We start from the raw sequence: 15,991 nt of genomic DNA on the forward strand, positions 1-15,991 counted from the left end.
GTGCCTGAAGAGTGAGTGTATGTGGGCCGGGCTCTAAAAGTGGCGTCGTCAGGGATATATGTGTGGTGGAGATGGTTGTGGTTTTCTCAAAACGAGCAAAGAAGTGATTAAGTTCTTCTGCTAATGAGAAAGTTAATTCTGTATTTATACTGTTGCCCTTATAATTTGTAATGCATTTCAGACCTTTCCATACCTGCCTTGGGTCGTTGTCTGAAAGGTGGTCAGACAACTTATTTGCATAGTCCAGTTTGGCCTCCCTGATGCCCCTCTTGAGGTCTGCCCTTGCACTGCTGTACATAGCCTGGTCCCCAGATTTATAAGCAGAATTTCGTGCTTTTAGCAGAGACTGGACCTTACCCGTCATCCCGGTGTCCATGCAATGAGCGATGTATCCCAGTACAGCCTCTGTGTGACTCTGTAGGTCCTCATGCTCAAAAACACTCCACTCTGTGAGGGCGAAGCAATCCTGCAGCTGAGCCAGGGCTTCATCAGACAAGGTGTTAATAGTCCTGATGATGGGCTTTGTTCTTCTCCTGAGTGGTATGTAAGCCGGAATAAGGAGCAGGGAGAGGTGGTCTGACATACCCAAGTGAGGGAGGGGTACGGATCTGTAAGCTTGCTTGATATTTGTATAAACATGATCCAAGGTGTTGTTACCTCTAGTAGGGCATTTGACATGTTGAACAAATTTAGGCAACACAGTCCTTAAACAAGCTTTATTGAAATCCCCTGCAATAATGTGTACTCCCTCTGGATATATACGCTGCTGTTCAGAGATTAAGTTGTGTAAATAAGCAAGGGCTGAGCTAACATTTGCAGCCGGGGGTATGTAAACCGCAGTTATTAGCACTACAGACAGTTCTCTGGGCAAGTAAAATGGCCTGCACATGACGGACATTGCCTCTATGTCTGGGGAGCAGACTGTGGTGACAATTTTACTGTTCATGCACCAGTCGTTATGAATGTAAATGCACAAACCTCCTCCTTTGCTTTTCCCAGCTGAAGCTGTTCTGTCGCTACGGTGCATCGTGCGGCTTGCTAGCTGCACTGAAGCATCGGGGATGTCCTCCCGGAGCCACGTCTCCGTCACTACCAGGATGCAACAATCCCGGACAAATAAATTTCCTACGAGTAGTGCTTCCACTTCGTCGATTTTGTTCACGATCGAACGGGCGTTTGTCAGAAAAATGCTGGGGAACGCTGGTTTAAAGGGCTGCCTCCTTAGCCTGGCTAGCTGGCCAGACCGGCACCCCCGCTTCTGTTTGCGCTCTTTACGCCGCCTGCGCCGCTTCACAGAGCCGACAACAGTCCATAGAGCATCCGCTGGTCTTGTTATCTCCGGTGGGATATTGTTGGATCTCTGGTAGTCATTAGTTATGGGAATCTGGCAGTTGTATCCGATGTTGTACAATTCCAGTTGGCTGTACTGAAGTTTAGCTCTACAATAGTCCGTTAAATAGACCACGAACAAAAAGAAAAACACTCAAAAACAGCACCTTGGTGGTGAGCCTGAAGCCGCAGCGACCGCGCGCGCCGCCATTAACACGTCAGTATTAATAATAATGGCTCTTATTAATAATAGTTCGGTGTTGAAAACAGTTTTGCTGCTTCATATTTTTCTGGAAACTGATACATTTTTTTCATGATTCTTTGAATAAAAAGTTCAAAAGAACAGCATTTATTTGAATTGTAAATATTTTATAACATGTCTTTAATGTCACTTTTGATCAATTAAATGCATTCTTGTTGACTAAAAGTATTAATTTCTTTTCTTTTTTATGTCTTTTCCCAGATTTATTTATAAAAAAATCTGTGTTAAATCATATTAGACTGATTTCTGAAGGATCATGTGACACTGAAGACTGGAGTAATGATGCTGAAAATTCAGCTTTACCAACACAGGAATAAATTACACTTTACTATATATTCACATAGAAAAGATGTTTTACATTGAAATAATATTTCAAGATATTATCAAAAAAAAATGCAGCCTCTGTGAGCAAAAAGAGACTTCTTTCAAAGACACTTTTTTAATTATTCCAGGCATTTGACTGGTAGTGTATAGTCAGAGAAGTGAACCTGTCACTATATTGTCTGTATAATAGGGGTGTAACGGTTCACAAAATTCACGGTTCGGTTCGATACGATACACTTGTGTCACGGTTCGGTACGGTTCGGTTCGGTACGTTTTCCATAGGCTACAGAAAAAATACATAAATGAAAGAAATTTCCTTGAATTCATTTATTTTTTATTTTTATTATTTTATTTAATGAAACTAACATCATAAAGTATGATTTTTTTTTGTTTTTTTTTTTTTTGTTGCTTTTTTTACTGAGCAATAATGGAGCTATACTTAACTCTTCTTATGAGCATATAAAACAAAACAGCTCCTTGGACAAAATGAAATGTAATATTGTAGTAGAAGGCTAGTTATAAACAAAGGTTTATTTTAGTTCAGATTCACATTTGAGGGCAGCAATTGTATTCATAATGTCAAAATAAAACCGACGTAATGTTACTTGTAAGCATTATAGCCCACTATTCCTGACACACTTCCATACCTTGCAGTTAGTGTTACTACAGCAAATCCATTCCACGGTGAATATTGCTGATCTGTGGACACCGGCCAGTTCATTGTTGTTGACACCGGCCAGCACGATGTTTCTTCCTGGTTTCCACGTCAGCGCTGTTTGATCCGTTAATAACAGAGAAATGTGCATGTTTCTCACTAGATCTCGCAGCGATGTTATTACTTCAGTGGCGGATTCAAAAAGCATTTGAAATTCAAATGCTTTCTTTACTGGTCTGGATCTCTTAGCGCTGTGTGGTGTTGCTTGATCAGGCTCACGCATAGGGCTCGCGAGTCCCGCTTCACAGGTCAAAACTGATAAACGGTCCACACAAACACAATAAGAGTGGCTCAGTTTCGTTCCTTACATTACATTTGTCAGTTGATGTTGTGGTCGCGCCAGCCTCTATGAGCGCGCTTGCCACCCGCGACGCGCCTTCATTTGAAATAACGAAATTTTGGTCGGCAGAAAAAATGGTCCAACGAACCGTTCGGTACGTAATGCGTACCGAAAACCGAACCGAAAGCCTCGTACCGAACGGTTCGATACGAATACGCGTATCGTTACACCCCTACTGTATAAGCATATATCAGTGTAGCTGGAGCGCACAGGCATTACGACACACACTCCTGATGACATGAGTTTCTCCATCCCGCTAGGTGGAGGCGCCGTTCATACCAAAGTGCAGAGGTCCCGGAGACACCAGCAACTCCGACGACTACGAAGAGGAGGACATCCGTGTGTCTCTCACGGAAAAATGTGCAAAGGAATTCTCAGAGTTTTAATTATGGACACATCAAAATATATGTGTGTGTTTGTGTGCGTCACACGACACGTCAAATGAGGATATCTTTGCACTCTAAAGACATGGGATGAGCAGAGAGCACATCACCCTTCCTTCATTCCTCCTCCATCCATCCATCCATCCATCATCCGGCTTTAGAGAGGTCAGAGGTCACCGGGGTCACATGCTCTTAACCGTCATACACTGGCACATCTCTCACTCCTGTAACTCACTCCCGTCCCACTCCGCTGTTAAACAACCTCAGTTGTTCGGCATTAAGTTCCCCATTTCAGAGATGCTTTAGTCCGTATTTTAATTATCGTACGTGTGGAGAAAAACAAACACACACTCAAAGGCCAATCCAGCGTTGTTATCTTTATTTCCCCGGCAGCGTCTCAGTGTTGTGATTGGAGAGGTATTGGCATTGTCGGTGTTACATGTCGCTTTTATTTCATTTCTACCTTAGACCAAAACAACTGACAACTTTCTTTTGTTTTGTTTGTTTGTTACATGTGCAGATCTGTTGAATTCAGAGTGTTTTTCCGTTTCTTTGAACCGCCGTGTGTGTGTTGAAAGCATGACCAAAAGCATCATGTTGTGAATGGCCGAGGAGATCCCGATGTTACAGATGTTACAGTGATCTCGATCACGACGGTACAGTGAAGGTCCAGGCTCATGCATATACTGACAGATGTTGTTAGCAATATGAAATATATCTTATTTTACCACTTCATTATGCAAAGGTTTTATTCTAAAGTGTAAGATAGAACCGGTTCACTTTGATCATTTTAACAGTGCTGTTTATTATCTGATATTTAAAACTAAGAAAAACAGCAAATGTATTGGTCCGATGTGCTGTAGGATGAATCCCGTCGGGAATGAGCAGCTTCAGTCCCGCAGAGTTAGAGGAGGAGTTCACTTCAGAACTAATGTTTCCTGATGATTTACTCAAACCCACGTCATCCACATTGTTCATGTCTTTCTTTGGACGAGGAAAAGAATTGAAGGTTTTTGAGGAAAACACTCCAGGATTGTTCTCCATATTGTTCTCCATATAGCTTCGCTATGTTCTCCATAGATGTGTCGCGACTGAATGCGTTGTTATGTTTGCGTTGTTGTGTTTGGAGCTCCGTCGAATTAATTCATAAACCTTGATTTTCTTCTTTACACTCTTTTACAAACGAACACTTTCATTTTTACAGCGTGTGAACATATCTGGAATACTATTCTATTTAAAAAACAATCGGATTGCTTTGATTTCGCTACTTATATCCAACTTTCCGAACTTCCGCTACTAGCCTTAGCCCGCTAGCATTACACGCGTGGCCGCGCCTATCGATCGTCTTTTCCACGCTACCTTAGGTAAAGGTAAGGTGCGCACTCACTGCTTTCCTGGTGCTCGTGTTCTCGATGTGGCTGCGCAGGTCCCCGAGATCCTGAATGGTGACGAGCGCGTCGGAGCTGTCGTGCTGCACGCGGGAACGAACGACATCAGGCTGCGGCAGACGGAGGTTCTGAAGAAGGACTACAGGAGCCTGATCGAGACGGTACGCAGCACATCGCCTGAAACAACGATCATCGTGTCTGGACCGCTTCCCACGTACCGACTAGGACATGAAAGGTTCAGTAGATTATTTGCTCTAAATGAATGGTTAATGTCATGGTGTAATGAACAGAGACTGCTCTTTGTAAATAATTGGAATCTGTTCTGGGAGCGACCTAGGCTCTTCCGTGCTGATGGACTTCACCCCAGCAGAATCGGAGCGGCTCTTCTGTCGGACAACATCTCCAAGGCGTTGCACACCATATGACTAGTAAGTCAAAGTCCAAATCACACTCTTTGCTGTCCAAACTTAATTGATATAAGTACCAATGTAGAACATTATATTGAAACTGTGTCTATTCCTCGTTTAGTGAGGTCAAACATTAAATCTACTGTAGAAAATCTAATTGTGATTAACCCTCTGGGGTCTGAGTGGTTTTTGGGGTCCTTGAGATGTTCTGACATGCTGTAACGTGGTGCGGTTGAGGCAGAGATGAGGCAGGATCCAAATGCAGCACACACTTTATTAACAGACCACAAACTATACAAATTAGACTGGATACAGGACTCGGGAACAGGATACAAGAACAGGAACGAACATCCACAGACATTGAACAGACATTGGCTCAGGAACAGACTCCGGCTCAGCAGTGGCCATCTTGTCCGGAGACACTGGCTTGGCAGCGGCCATTTTGTCCAAAGACGTTGGCTCGGCAGTGGCCATCTTGTCTGGAGACACTGGCTCAGCGGCGGTCATCTTGTCCGGAGACACAGGCTCGGCGGTGGCCATCTTGTTCGAAGACACTGGCTTGGCGGACGTGACTTGAACTGACTCTGGAACGGCAGACGTGACGTGAAGAAACTCAGGCTCGGAAGACGTGACGTAAACAGTCTCTGGATCAACAGATTTGACGTGAACAGTCTCTGGATTGGCAGAAGTGACGTGAAGCTCAAGTTCGTCATGGCTGACGTTAAGCTCAGGTTCGTCAAAGCAGACGTGAAACTCTGAAGGTACTGGGTCGGTCGGGACCAGCGGAGAAGGAAGCTCTGGGCTGGACGGGACCAGCGGGGAAGGAAGCTCTGGGCTGGACGGGACCAGTGGCGAAGGAAGCTCTGGGCTGAACGGGACCAGCGGCGAAGAGGGCTTTGAGCTGGGCAGGATCAGCGGTGAAGAGGGCTTTGGCTCTGGCTCGGGGGCATGACGCTGACAGACTCTGGCTCGGCGGGCATGACGCTCTCAGTCTCAGGTTCGGCGGGCATGATGCTCTCAGTCTCGGCGGGCATGACGCTCTCAGTCTCAGGCTCGGCTGGACTGGCGTGAAGTGCAGGCTCGGGACTGGATGGGGCCGACGGTGCAGGCTCTGGACTGGCAGTCTTGGCAGAAAGGAACCCTGGAACGTCGACCTTTATGGACTTCCGCATTGAGATCAGTGAAGGATCAGCCATACTGGAGACCAGTCCTGGACAGCGATAGACCGATCCGATGGCAACTTTGATGGTAGGCGTGACGTGAAGATTCTCCAGCTCGTCAAGCGTGACATGAGTAGACCCTGGTTTGGTGAATACTGACGAATCTTGGGGCTCCTCGTCCACCTTACCCACAGTAAAAGCTGAACCACTCAGTTGCAGGGCAATGTCAATATACTGCTCCAAAGTACCGTGAGGATCAGGGTCGGGGATCAGAGACCGGAGTGGTTCCGATAATCCCCCGCGGAAGAAGATCATCAAGCACTCTGTGCTCATTTGTGCGAGATGTGCCAGTTCAACGACGTCCGCAACGTACTCTTCTATGGTGCGATTCTCTTGACGGAGACGGAGAATCTGGACGTCTGGACTCCAGAAAGGCATGGCTGCTGGATCACAAAGTGGTGAGTTCTTCTGTAACGTGGTGCGGTTGAGGCAGAGATGAGGCAGGATCCAAATGCAGCACACACTTTATTAACAGACCACAAACTATACAAATTAGACTGGATACAGGACTCGGGAACAGGACTCGGGAACAGGATACAAGAACAGGAACGAACATCCACGTTAACATGCTACAGCAAACTGTAAGACATACAAGAACTCACAAAGACAAGGCTGAAACACAGGGTTTAAATAATCAGGGACAAACGAGCTAGACAAGATAACAAGGGGGCGTGGTAAATCAGAAACACCTGGGATAACTAATAGACAAGACAGGGAACCATAGAACCTGACAGGACACAAAACCCACATCGTAACATATGCCCTGACATTTGTGCTTTTTTCAGTTGCTTATAAACATATTAATGGCAAAGGTATAATTACACTCTATTTAGCACAAACAGGGCTACCATAATATGTAAGCAACATGCATGTACATGTTTGTATTTTTGAGAGAATAATGTTTATGCACGGTTATTGAAAAAACTAAAAACTAAAGTTTCTGAAATAAGGCCACAAAACACATACTAAATATGTGACAATAAGACTTTTGACTAATGGATGTCGTTGCCTAGAGTTTTTTCTTCAAAATGATGTGAAAATCATCCTGCCCTTATCATTCACATAACACAATACATTGATTTAAATCTTGTAAAACACTTTTTGTTTGTAAAGGCAATATGCGCAAGGGGCGTCAACAATTCAACAGCATCATGCATATTTAGTGGTTCACACCTGAGGAGACAATGGGGCCCGCATACTTAATGAGCCATTCATTCAGGTGTGTCACCTATAGCCACAAGAAAGAATGCAAGAGCAATATATATATATTTTACCAAATTGGTTCACAGTTGGAAGCATGTCAATTTATTTTTTTATATGTTTTTTCACAAATTTTGCTTGCAAATTGTATAATATCCAAGGAAAACATGTCTAGTAATTGTGCAGTTAATTCTCATACTGTATTTTCAGTTTTGGAATATGTATCCTCTCCCCAAATTTGTCAATAATAAAACAAAATCAAAATTATTTAAAGAAAAGGCTTATATTTACCTTTTAAAATTTGTTTACATCTACCTTGTAAATATATATTTTTTATTAAAAAGGTTACAATTACAACAACAATTGAAGTGTAATCTTTCTTTGTAAAAACTAAAGTATACATTTTATCATACATATTTCAAAGTTAAGGATTCATTACTTCGAATATAGCCTACATTGACAAAACATACTATATTTAACATATTAGCAAAAATTGGCAAACAAAAGCTTATTTGAGGTGGCAGATATTTTACAGTAAAAATGTGTAATCTATCCAAAACTAATCAACGAAATGTTGTCTTTCATTTGTCTGTAACATAGGTCTTTCGTTTTTATTATAAGGAATATAAATGTTAATTTGCAGTTTAATACGTTGCTTATACAAATACATTTTATTTCAACATATTTCAGTCGATTTTTACTCAGTATAGCAAAATAGTTTGCTAAAAGCAGATCATTCATTCATTCACACACGCGATTTAAATTTAAACTGTCTTTTTGCGAGCTGTGGTAAACAGCGCGCATCTCTGCCGTTCATTCATTCATAAACAGAAACCCGATTCACGTGAGAAGGAAAAAAACTTACTACAGTATTCCTCAGCTCGCTCCTCGATATACCCGCACGTCTGAGGTACATTTTCCATTATTATTATTCCTCACAGCGCTGCGAGACGGTGTAAACAAGTAATGATCTGAATAAACTTGTGTTTTCTCGAGCTGATATGCTGGCGTTCACAGGTTTGCGTGGATTGCCTCAATCATTGGCGTTTGAATAGCGCGCGCTCTCCGTGGGCGGGGTCACATTACATTTGAATGAGCTGTAATGAGCTCGACTGGAATCGCTCTCTTTTAATACAGATTTCACAAGATGAGAATATTTGTTTTTTATATAAATTACTTCATTTAAAAGAAGAGAATTCAAGCTTCATGCCTGTGTGTCTGTATGCCTGTTTGACTGAGTATTCGCTGAGTTATTGTTCATTTTCGGACGCTTAGGAAAAAGCACAACACTTTGTTTTTATTGTGAGTATACACAAAAATAATACACATTTAACAGAATCGATTGATGTATGAAACTCCTATGGAAAATCAAAGTCAACAGAGTATTTATGAGTTTCTTTTACTCTGATAAAAAAAAAGCGAGCTGGTATCGCCGGCGATACCGCCGACCTCAGGGGGTTAAACCAGAAAATCTCAATATTAGTGAACAAAAACTATTTATAAAGCTAGGTCTTCTAAACATTAGATCGCTCACACCTAAGGCGGTTATTGTAAATGAAATGGTCACAGATAATAGTTTCGATGTACTTTGCCTTACTGAAACCTGGCTTAAACCAAATGATTATTTCGGTATTAATGAGTCTACTCCTCCTGGATACTGTTATAAGCATGAGCCCCGTCTGATTGGTCGTGGCGGCGGTGTTGCTACAATCTATAGAGATATTCTTAATGTTACTCAAAAAACAGGTCACAGGTTTAATTCGTTTGAAGTACTTGTGCTAAATGTTACGCTCTTAGATGTAAGAAATAAATCCCTATTATCTCTAGCCCTGGCTACTGTATATAGACCTCCAGAGCCCTATGCTGATTTCCTAAAAGAGTTTGCAGACTTTCTCTCAGATCTATTGGTCAATGTCGATAAAGCATTAATTGTTGGAGATTTTAACATACACGTAGATAACACAAATGATGCGTTAGGGGCTGCATTTACAGATTTATTAAACTCCTTTGGGGTCAAGCAAAACGTCACTGGTCCCACTCATCGTCTTAATCATACGCTAGATTTAATTATATCACATGGAACCAATCCAACCGATATAGATATTATGTCACGGTTCATAGATCCAATGTCTCCCTCTAGTCTCGTGCCTTGTTGTTTACATGTGTGTGAGTGTGTGAGTGGGTGTGTCCGGATCGTTACGGTTGATCAGTATCCAGCTGCAATCACTCATCATCACCAGCTGCCACTCATCTCATCTCCTATAAATGCTCACCACTTTCTCATCTCCTTTGTCAGATCGTTGCATGAAGTCTCTGTGTTGTCTGATCCTGTTCCCGTGCCTCGTGTCCCGTCTTGAGTTCATGTGTTCCGGTTTCGCGTCTTGTTGGATTACGTTTCATGTCTGGATCACGTCATCACTCATCAGAGCACGCTGCACTTCATCCATCACTCCGTGTCTGACCATCAAAGTCCCTGCGCCACCGCCTGCATCACCCGGATTATTCATCATCATCATCATCAACATTATTGACTATTAATAAAGAGCTTTTTTACTTGCATATTGTGTCCTCGTTTCTGACGTAACATATTATACCGCAAAGTGATGATGTCACTGACCATTACATGGTAACTTGCATACTACGTACTGCTGAAATTTGTCATGTTGCGCCACGTTATCGACCAGGCAGAACAATCCTTCCAACCACTATAGATAGATTCTCAAATAGCTTACCTGATCTATCTCAGCTGCTCATTGAACCCAAACAAACAGATGAACTAGAGGAAATGACTAGCACTATGAGCACCATTTTCTCTAGTACATTAGACATAGTTGCACCAATTAGATTAAAAAAGGTTCGAGAGAAAACTAAAGCACCATGGTATAACAGTGCTACGCATGTTATCAAGAGAGAAACTTGTAATTTAGAGCGTAAATGGAAACAAACTAATTTAGAGGTCTTTAGAATCGTGTGGAAAGACAGTATGTCACATTATAAAAAGGCCCTAAAAGCAGCCAGGGCTGAGCATCTCCGCAAACTAATAGAAAATAACCAAAATAATCCAAGGTTTTTATTTAACACCGTGGCTAGACTAACAAATAAACAGACATCACCTGAGCAAAATATTCCGTTACAGTGTAGTAGTAATGATTTTATGAATTTCTTCACTGAGAAAATAGAAAGTATCAGAAACACAATTGTAAATGTACAATCTTTAATGGTGTCTTATGATTCAGCCTCAATTATCGCCCCTCAAGAACAATTACAGTGCTTTACAACTATAGAACAAAAAGAGTTAAATAAACTTATCATTGCATCCATCTAAACCAACAACATGTTTATTAGATCCAATACCCACTAAACTACTGAAAGAAGTATTACCTGTAGTGGAAGAGCCTCTTCTCAATACTATTAACTCGTCTTTGTCTTTAGGTCATGTTCCAAGAATATTCAAGTTGGCAGTTATAAAACCTCTTATTAAGAAACCGCAATTAGATCATAATAACCTAGCAAATTACAGACCCATTTCAAATCTACCATTTATGTCTAAAATACTAGAAAAAGTTGTGTCCGCTCAATTGTGCTCTTTCTTGCAAGAAAATGATATCTATGAAAAATTTCAGTCAGGATTCAGGCCACATCATAGCACAGAAACTGCGCTCGTTAAAATTACAAATGATTTACTTCTAGCTTCTGACCAAGGCTGTATCTCAATACTAGTTTTACTTGATCTTAGCGCTGCATTCGACACTATAGATCACAAAATACTCTTAGATCGACTACAAAACTACACTGGTGTTCATGGACAGGCATTAAGCTGGTTTAGATCGTACTTATCAGACCGCTACCATTTTGTCTGTTTAAATGGGGAAAAATCGAAGATAACGTCAGTAAACTATGGAGTGCCGCAAGGATCTGTGTTAGGCCCTCTATTATTCTCAATATATATGCTGCCACTTGGTAATATTATAAGAAAACATGGAATTAATTTCCACTGTTATGCTGATGACACTCAATTATATATTTCATAACGACCAGATGAAAACAATAAATTATCTAAATTGACAGAGTGTGTTAAAGATATAAAATACTGGATGACGTGTAATTTTCTGCTATTAAATTCAGATAAAACGGAGGTATTACTTATGGGTCCAAAAAACTGCCCACAAAACTTCTTACAATACAACTTCAATTTAGAAGGATGTCCTGTTACTTCATCCACTACAGTAAAAGACCTGGGAGTTATACTAGATCGCAACTTGTCTTTCGAAAATCATATTTCATATGTTACAAGAACAGCCTTTTTCCACCTTAGAAACATTGCTAAGCTATGTAACATGCTATCTGTCTCTGATGCAGAAAAGTTAGTTCATGCATTCATGACCTCGAGACTAGATTACTGTAATGCTTTATTAGCTGGTTGTCCTGCATCCTCAATAAACAAGCTACAGTTAGTCCAAAATGCCGCTGCTAGAGTTCTTACTAGGTCAAGAAAATATGATCATATAACACCAATTCTATCATCTCTACACTGGTTACCTATTAAAGCCCATGTTGCAGGTTAACCACCACTGTCGATTAATGGGTACATAAATCACTCAAGATATGTATATCATTTTTAAAATGTCTCAAAAATGGTCTTAAAGACCAGTTTTTTACGTTTTTGGTATTAACTTTTTTTTTTTTTTACGCAATTCGGTGATGACGTCATGTTGGGGAGAAGTGGAGGAAAGGTAGCCTCAGCCTGTATTAGAACTATGGAGAATGAGTGGAGAGTTGGTGAAGTGTCCTGGTGAGTTGCTATCATTTAGCAACGCAGCTATGAGCACTGGAGCTAGTCTACGAGCAGCAGTGCACAATAACGACACACATATACATATATATTGTTTTTTACTGTCATTGAATAGCACCGAGTGAAAAATCAAAGTTTTCTTTATATAGTGGCAGTGATCATGACGTTAGTTCAGATAAGTACCGGTAACCTTTGTCATAGTGTCGTAGTACTGGTAAACTTTGTCTTTGTCATCTAGAAATAGAAGGCATCTAGCTATATGGGCGTTTCTAAGCGTTTATCTCTTCCTCTGGTGAAAATGTTGTTGCAAACGTAGCCGCCGCGTGTCTGTCGCTGTGTTTGGCAGGAGCTTGTGTGGGCGGTGCCGTCCCATGGAAACTGCGTTGGAAAGCTTGTGCTGTAGGGAAGTGAGTGCGTTTTGGTCGCTGGTCGAGGAGCTCACCCCGCGACCAGATGTCAATCTACCTACTATATATTTCTATCTATTTATCTATCTAGCTGCTAGCTATCTATGCTAACGTTAACGTTATGCTATCTGGCTGTCTGCCTATCTCTCTCTATACTAGCCTATCTATATCTATCTATCTGTCTGTCTATCTATATCTAGTCTATCTATCTATGTATTTATCTATTTATCTATAATCTGCGCTATCTGAATACTCTCGTCTACCACTCGTCTCTAGTCGCTCTCAATGCGGGCTTTGGTAAATTCTCTCCCCAACGTGACATAATGCAATGCATTGTGGGGGAAAGGAGAATCGTTGCAAACTGCTGTAAGAGTACCTACTTTTTCGTATTATATTCCGTTTTGTGATACCCAACAACATAAAATACAATGGATAACAGTTTAAATGTTTATTACCAACAAGCAAACTGCACAAATTTGTTGAAAAATTGACCCTGCAACACGGCCTTTAAGTTCCGTATCAATTACAAAGTATTACTAATGACCTATAAAGCCCTAAATGGTTTAGCTCCTGGGTATTTAACGGAACTTCTATCGCCCTACAATCCATCGCGCTCTTTAAGATCACTAAATTCGAGGCTTCTGGTCATTCCTAGGATATCTAAGACCACTAAAGGAGGGAGGGCGTTTTCACATTTAGCTCCTAAACTCTGGAATGGCCTTCCTGATATTGTTCGAGGCTCAGATTCGCTGTCCCAGTTTAAAACTAGATTAAAGACGCATCTCTTTAGCCAAGTATTCACATAATACTTACCTTTTATACTACAGTTGAATCAGATTGAATGCATTAATATTATGAACAGCAGCTACGCTAATTATTTCCCATCTGCTTTTCTGTCGTTATCTCGGGACGCTAGTCCCGAGGTAAATAGAGTTCGTCAGCTTCAGTTTGTATCCAGCCTCTCATTGGAAACTTCAGATGCCCCAACACCCGTGCAGAGACGACTTGAAACCTGTGAAGAGACGACTCGACGCCCGTGAGGAGACGACCCCACGCCCGTGAGGAGACGACTCGACGCCGGCGATATGTTATGCCCTAAATTAATACATGATTAACTAACTGTATTTTTCTATGTACATTTCTGAAATGCACTTTCTGTAAAGCTGCTTTGAGACAATATGTATTGTGAAAAGCGCTATACAAATAAATTTGAATTGAATTGAATATAGTGACTTCAATGGGGTCCAACGGGTCGAAGGTCCAAATGTGAGTTTCAGTGCAGCTTCAAAGTCTCGACACGATCCCAGACGAGGAATAAGAGTCTTATCTAGACAAACTATCGGCCATTTTATAACAAACATAAACATTTATATACTTTTAACCACTAATGCTGGTCTTACACTAGCTGTGATGCGCCACACATTACGTAATCGCGTTGAAAGGTCAAGTGTGACGTAGGTGTAAGAACAGACCCAGTGTTTACAAAGCCAACGTGCAAAGACTAAGTCAAACGCCCTTTACAAAAAAAATTAAATAAATAAAAGGTAAAACAATGATGTCGCACGATTTTGAAGTTAGAGGAGAAAATTAGATGGTTTTCGCCCTTTTTGAACCGAAATGCGTGAAGTCGTGGACGTGCAGGACGAGCATTTGTGGTTAAAAAGTATAAAATAAAATTTTGTTATAAAATGTCCGCTGGTTTGTCTAGATAAGACTCTTATTCCTCATCTGGGATCGTGTCGAGACTTTGAAGCTGCACTGAAACTCACATCTGGACCTTCAACCCGTTGGACCCCATTGAAGTCACTATATGGAGAACAATCCTGGAATGATTCCTCAAAAATCTGCAATTCTTTTCCACTGAAGAAAAAAGACATGAACATCTTGGATGATGTAGAGGAGAGTAAATAATCAAAATTTAATTCTGAAGTGAATAATCCTTTAACTCGAACCCTGATGATTCCTGTAGCTATTAATCCTGAAGCCCTCGATCGTGTGTGTGTGAGTGTGTGAGAGATCCTCCAGGACTGAAGCTGCTCATCCCTGGATATGATCGTCACAGCGAGGCACTTATCAGTTACACATCAGTTACTTATGTTCACGTTTGTGTCACTGTTTTTAAGTTGTTAATGTTGAAGCTGTTTTGCAAAGTTCTCTCTTAACTGAAAATTGTAAAACTGCCAAAACTGTTTTTTCTTTCCATTGTCGCTGTTAAACTTCTGTCGATCGTTCTTCTTTTGTTCTTTTCTTTATGACCGAATGTAGTGTTGAATCTTCTAGGTATGCATATTGTTTGAAAAGTTTGAATTTTGAGGTACATTCTCACAGACATATACTAAGAAACTGAATATGTTACAAAGACAGAGAGAAACCGAGGTTAGCGAGCCTCTTCTTTGTATCACATATAATCCAGTTATTGTTCAGCTCATACTGCGTATATGCATTATTTCTTATAAATGTTTTTATTTATACACATATTAGAGAGATGCTAATACATTTTATTTTTAAGATTGGTTGTTCTTTTCAATGTGTGCAAATGATCTGTTGCTTTTACATCAATTATGTTTTAAATCACCTTTAAAAACGATTTTAAGCATTGTCAAGCAGGCTCAAGATAAATTACGTTTTAATACATGTTGGCATATACCTGTCATAAAGGGTTAAAATTGTAATGTATTTATCCAGTACTGGCCTGAGGTCAGTTAGTGCTCATGCAGACGAAGCTAGTGTTTTCTGTTCCTCCATTTCCCCAAAGCTACTGCATTTCAATCAGTCAAAACAAGTCTACTGAAGAGATGCGGTTTTAATACACATATAAACATATATGATCAATGCACATATATAAAACACATGTAAACCGAAGATAAAGCATGCTTGCTTGATGCTCGTGATCCATCATTCTTTATTAAGTATGAAAAACAGTATAATCCTTGTTCACAGTCATCAAGAATATGAAGTTGTTCATCCCTGCATGAGCCAAAGGAGAGATGAAGTGATCTCACATCAGTCCAGCAGGAGGAGATGTGGACGCACAAACTCTCTGAGATGATGAACACACTCCACAACACACACTGTGGGAACAGAGATCCACGAGTAAGCAAAGACTGGGTTAATAAACAGTTCATAAAGCTTGTTTCCGGACTTCCGGTGGCTGGGCACGAGTGATGCATGCCTAAAACTGAGCTCCGTCTCAAAAGTCCGAAATTTCGAGAAAATATATTTAC

The 15,991-nt window shown here is 40.9% G+C and overlaps 1 protein-coding gene across 1 annotated transcript in view; it reads right to left on the minus strand.

The window, feature by feature from the left end:
• Positions 1–15,991, minus strand: part of LOC309501907 (uncharacterized protein) — a 427,051-nt gene that overhangs the window by 107,029 nt on the left and 304,031 nt on the right. The gene's annotated exons all lie outside the window — the stretch shown is intronic.

This window comes from Leuciscus leuciscus, assembly GCF_965113295.1.
Source record: "Leuciscus leuciscus genome assembly, chromosome: 6".
Taxonomy (NCBI): Eukaryota; Metazoa; Chordata; class Actinopteri; order Cypriniformes; family Leuciscidae; genus Leuciscus; species Leuciscus leuciscus.